The sequence below is a fragment of the Pan troglodytes genome, chromosome 2 (genome assembly GCF_028858775.2).
Source record: "Pan troglodytes isolate AG18354 chromosome 2, NHGRI_mPanTro3-v2.0_pri, whole genome shotgun sequence".
NCBI classification, from domain to species: Eukaryota; Metazoa; Chordata; class Mammalia; order Primates; family Hominidae; genus Pan; species Pan troglodytes.
The window spans coordinates 165,769,001-165,775,000 of record NC_086015.1 but is presented as its reverse complement, the minus strand read 5'-3'; the positions used below and the strand labels follow the sequence as shown (position 1 = coordinate 165,775,000).

General features: G+C 35.1%; 1 long non-coding RNA gene across 1 annotated transcript in view; it reads left to right on the top strand.

Annotated features, from left to right (window-relative positions):
- LOC134809530 (uncharacterized) overlaps positions 1-4,193 on the top strand; it is a 24,607-nt gene extending 20,414 nt beyond the window's left edge. The window contains exon 4 of the long non-coding RNA XR_010155462.1: positions 4,081-4,193. This is a non-coding gene — a long non-coding RNA (uncharacterized LOC134809530). The remainder of the gene's footprint in view (positions 1-4,080) is intronic.
- Positions 4,194-6,000: the final 1,807 nt, after the last annotated feature.

The window sequence follows — 6,000 nt, the reverse complement described above, 5'->3', positions numbered from 1 at the left end:
AGATGGAGTCTCGCTCTGTCGCCCAGGCTGGAGTACAGTGGCATGATCTCGGCTCACTGCAAGCTCTGCCTCCCGGGTTCATGCCATTCTCCTGCCTCAGCCTCCCGAGTAGCTGGGACTGCAGGCGTCCACCACTACGCCCAGCTAAATTTTTTGTATTTTTTTAGTAGAGACGGGGTTTCACCATGTTAGCCAGGATGGTCTCAATCTCCTGAACTTGTGATCTGCCCGCCTCGGCCTCCCAAAGTGCTGGGATTACAGGCGTGAGCCACCATGCCGCCTAAATCATTATTTGTTAGCCAGGTGTGGTGGTACATGCTTATTGTCCCAGCTACTCAGGGTGTTGAGGAGGGAGGATTGCTTGAGCCCAGAAGTTCGAGGTTGTGGTGAGCTATGATAATGCCATGGTACTCCAGCCTGGATGGCAGAATGACAGAGTGAAACCCTGTCTGGAAAAAAAAAAAAGGAAACAAAGAAATCATTGTTTGGACACTGATTTTTCCACCAAATTTGACTTCATATTTTAAGAAAGAAGAGATTGTGATTGAGTTGTTCACTGTTTTTGGTAGGCAAAATTCTAAAATATCTTCTAAGATCCCTACCTAATGGTAAACAGACACTTTTTGCCATTATTCAATTGAACAACAATCTAGGTGAAGCTCTGATGGGGTTTTGTGGATGCATGTAAGGTCCCAAAACAGTTGACCTTCAGATAGGAAGATTATCTTTTGTGAACTTCACTTAATCAAGAGAGCTCTTAAAAGACTGTGAGCACTCCCTAGTGAGAGATCAAAATCAGGGAGTTTCTATGCACGAGATGAATTTGATGGTGAGAGAGATTTTCCATTGCTGGCTTTGAAGGTAGAGGTAAGTCATGTGGGTGGCAATATTCCTTACCAGGGAATGGTCCCCGGCTGACAGCCAGTAAGAAAATGATCCCCGGCTGACAGCCAGTAAGAAAACAGAGACTTCATTTCTACAGCTCAAAGAAAACTGAATTCTAATAGCAACTTGAATAGGTTTGCAAGAGAACTCCAAGCTGTAGATGAAAAACCCCAGTTATGGCAAACATTAGCTTACTCACAGCCTCCTGACAGCATCAGCAGAGAATCCAGTTACTCTCTGCCTAGACTTGTGACCTGCAGAACAGAACTATGAAATTGTGTTGCTTCAAGCCACTAAGTTCATTTCACAGTAATGATAAACTCATACACTGCTTCATGCAAAAGCACAGTGTCTCCTAAAGGAAGGAAAAACAATACTGAATGACTAATCTTTACGCACAAGACAAGCAAATCATAATAGGAACCTTACAGATAATAAAAATCAAATTTCAGAAAAGTTTATGTGTAGATGATCAGACAGGTAAAAATACTTGAAAAGCTTTGGCCAGATGTATGTAGACTATTTCTGCATTTCTCATCTCTGTACGTACAGTGCAAATTGCTGCTTATTCATGCTTCTTCTAAAAACAATTCTCAAATACATAGTATGACATATTCTGTCTTTCCAAATATAGTGATTCTTAACCAGAAAAGTGATAGTAATCTTGGAAAACAGATTTTTTATTTAACTTTTAAATTGTTAGAAAACCAATAACCCACTAAACTTATGGAAATTATAATTGTATTTCAAACACTTTTATAAACTTATCCCTCATTTACATAAGACATATTGAAGAGAATACAAATATGGCAAATTTAAAGTTATATTATAAATTTGAATTTTTTTACATTAACATATTTCAGGAAAATAACCAAAGATATTATTTTAGATGCTTTCTGGTTTACAAAATGGTGAGATCTCATTTTACAGGGATATATTTAACTTGGACAATTCTAAAAATAATCCCATGTTTATTGTTATTCTATACGCTGGCACAATAGTGTTGAGTGCGTCCCAACTCATAAACAAAAGTTAAAAAATAGTAAAGAAAAATTCACACAAATAGCAACTTTGTATTCAGCAAATTAATAGCTAAGAGAGTGGCATCTATATTTTTTAAATTTAATTTTTTATTTCTGAAACAACATTAACTTGCACATTATTTTCTAGATCTAAATATAACTTTCAGTTAATTTAATTTTTAAACTATTGTAAGACAATCTTAAGGAGATCTAAATTTTTAATTTAACTGAAATTGTTTAAAAAATATATAATATTTGATGTTATAAAATTCATAATAATGTTATGATAGCAAACAAAATTCAAAACAAAATTAATTCAAACAAATGAAATTATATTTATTAAGAGATTAATGGTTTTCTTCCTTTATTAAAGTTGTATTGCAATAATGCCATCAGAATTTTACAGTCATTGTAAACAATGGCAGAACTTAAACTCTTATTAAAATTATGTTTCCAATTTCTAAAGCTTAATTGAAAAATTCTCACTCAACTAATTTCTAAAAGCAGTGTGCTTATGAGACCTCCTCCTAAAACCAAGGTTTTGTTAAATAGAAATATTTGAGTTAATAATATATGAAGTTTATTTGCAAATTTTAATGATGCAGGAAAAATATTTTTAAATATATATCTTCTACAAACTAAAAACACTAAAAATGTCACCAATTATGACATGTAAAAAATTAATCAGGACTTCAATTGGATTTGTTTTAAACTTGAGGCTAGATGTGGTGGCTCACGCCTGTAATCCCAGCACTTTGGGAGGCTGAGGCAGGGGGATCACCTGAGGTTGGGAGTTCGAGCCAGCCTGACCAACAGGGACAAACCCCATCTCTACTAAAAATATAAAAAATTAGCCAGGTGTGGTGGTGCATGCCTGTAATCCCAGCTACTTGGGAGGCTGAGGCAGGAGGATTGCTTGAATCTTGGAGGCAGAGGTAGCAGTGAGCTGAGATCGCGCCATTGCAATCCAGCCTGGGCAACAAGAGCAAAACGCCACTGTCTCAAAAAAAAAAAAAAAAAAAATCAAAACTTGAAAATTTGGAGGAAAAACACTGTCAGATACTAGATTTTATATTAGCATTACTAGTTAAAGATAATGAGTTAACAGATTTTAAAGATCTTCATTGCCAACAAATAATTGCTTAACCGACTTTGTGTGGGAGTATATTACATTGTATTGTACCTAACTGTGTTGTTTTCCCAAATATCTACTATTAATTTTGTAAACTATACCTAAGTTTTATTTCCCAGTAAGTTCATTTCTCACTTTAAATAATTTTTCTTTCCTTTTTCAAAAAAAGGAATTAAACAAGAGAAAATTACCTTTTACATTAGAAAAATCAGTTTACCAAACCAAAATCTACACATACTTTTTTATGGTTTGACTGAGTTTTGTTGTCTCTTTTTGGTAGGTTCTCATTGCTTGCATGTATTATAATTTGGTCTGTCATAACTTTTCTCTTAGAATATAAATAAAAATATAAAAATTATTTACTTAATTTCAAAGATAAGTATAATCTCTTTTTTTTAAAAAAAAAAAAAAAAAAAGAAGAAGGACACAAAATAGGGATGGGTGCTATGGCTCACTCCTGTAATCCCAGCACTTTGGGAGGCCAAGGCAGGAGTATTGCCTGAGCTCAGGAGTTCGAGACCAGCCTGGGCAACACGGTGAAACTCCATCTCCACTAAAATACAAAAAATTAGCTGGGCCTGGTGGCAGGTGCCTGTAATTCCAGTTACTGGGGAGGCTGAGGCAGGAGAATTGCTTGAACCTGGGAGGCAGAGGTTGCAGGGAGCCAAGATCGCGCCTCCACTGCACTCCAGCCCAGGTGACAGAGCAAGACTCTGTCTCAAAAAAAACAGAAAAACAACAAAAAAAGGACACAAAATAAATATTACCCAACCTAGATTTACATAAACAATAGATATTTATGCCATCTATGCAAACTAATGCTAAAACTCTACTTCAGTCAAGAAATAATAGTTGTCTATGTTGGGACAAATTTTGTAGATTTACAAATACACCTAAATATTTAAAATAAGCATTTTTCAGATTCCATGTACACTGATCTGACATCCCGATATCCAACTGAGTTCCATTTAGAAATCTGTTTCCTATTTATATTAATTTAATCTCTGTGATAACTGACATTTTGTTCTTCTTTTCATTAAGGTTGCCTATCTATTTCATCTCCCCTTCTACTAGCCTATGAATTCACTGAGAGCTGAGACTTGGCTATTCATTATTTATCAAGCAAAATACCTATATTGGTTTCCACACCATTAAATACTCAAGAGGATTTTTATTTTACTTGTGTCCTTCTGCAAAGTAATTAAAGAAAAGCTACAAATGTTTTGAAAAGGGATTAAGTAATGTGTACATATTATTTATGCAGATACATAAATGTAGAAAAATAAAGACAAAATTTTGTTTCTTATTAGTGAGGATAAGTAGTATTGAATGGTATAGAAGCTAAAACTTAAAATCTCAGTGCCTTGGTATTTAAAAAATGTAATTATTTTCTCCCCATGCAACTACTTACAAAGGTATTTCTGGGTGTGTGGCTCATCTGAATGACAAGAATTTAAGATGTAATTCTGGAGCCAATCTTCTTAATTTTGGCAACTCTCCTTTCATCAAGGTCCTCAGAGTTCTCTTGATTTAATTAGTGGATTGAAGTTAATTTTTAAAAAAGATTGGAGAACATACTTCCACTTTTTAGTACCTCAACCTAGAAATGACACTTCCACTCACATTACATTGATGAGAACTAGTCACATTGTTATTTAGACTCAAGGAGACTAAGAAATGTAGTCTGGTTGTCACATTAAGAAGTCAGCATGGCAAACTATACCACAAATCATTATAAGTTTATTCAGAATATTTTATATTTCATTCTATAGAAAATGTAGAATCTATTTGTATGACCCTTTCTTAATTCACTTTTTAAGGCAATGCACCTTAACCCAGGAATGAGGGGACGCAGAATTTTGGTTAGAGAATCTTTCCACTCAATATCATATGCTAGAATCTATTGCTATTCCAAGTTTGATTTATAGGGTGTGCATAGAGTCAATCAGATTTTACTAGAATTTAACTCAACCAATTAATTCATCACACTGTAGTCCTGGTTACATTTTTCAAATCAAAATTTCTCAATGAAGGAAGCACCACATTGATTTACCTTCTGATTCAAGCTACTTATATCATGGTAGATCTTCTTTTTGTTTAATAGCCATAGAATGTTTTACAGTTATATAATTTTTGGTGTGCTCCCCCGTCATTGTTATGTAATTTTTTCAGGTGTGAAAATCACACTTCTAACATTTTAGCCTTTGTTGCTAACTTTTAGCGTTTCCTAAATCTATTTTGATTATGTCAGCTTATTCTATTCCATGAATCATTTTGAAACTTGGAACTCATATGTAATACATGGTGTCATTTTTCAGAATTGTGCCACAAGGATAGTAAAACTTCTTTTTTTCTTATTTACTCTTAATATCCGTATTTTGAATTGTCAGTAACTGAAAGTAGTTTAATGTTATCCTAATGGTGAGCATTAGCCTTCCTTTCTGTTTGTTTGTTTGTTTTTGTTTTTGAGACGGAGTCTCACTCTGTCGCCAGGCTGGAGCGCAATGACGCGATCTCAGCTCACTGCAACCTCCCACTCCCTGGTTCAAGCGATTCTCCTGCCTCACTCTCCTGAGTAGCTGGGATTACAGGCAGGCGCCACCATGCCCAGCTAATTATTGTTTTGTTGTTGTTGTTGTTGTTGTTGTTATCTTTTTTTTTTTTTTAGTAGAGACGGGGTTTCACCTTGTTGGCCAGGATGGTCTCAAACTCCTGACCTTGTGATCCACCCACCTCGGCCTCCCAAAGTGCTGGGATTACAGGTGTAAGCCACTGCGCCTGGCCACATTAGCATTCCTTTCTATCTCCGCACAAAACCAAACCTAGAGCATCCTTAAGCTACCACTCATTGTTAAAGGCAAGTATGAAATAATTTGCATTTGTATATTTCATTTTTCTTTCTTTGGCATCCTTTTGATTACTGATTTTATTGTATTTTTATTCTGCTAAGTCGATATTAAT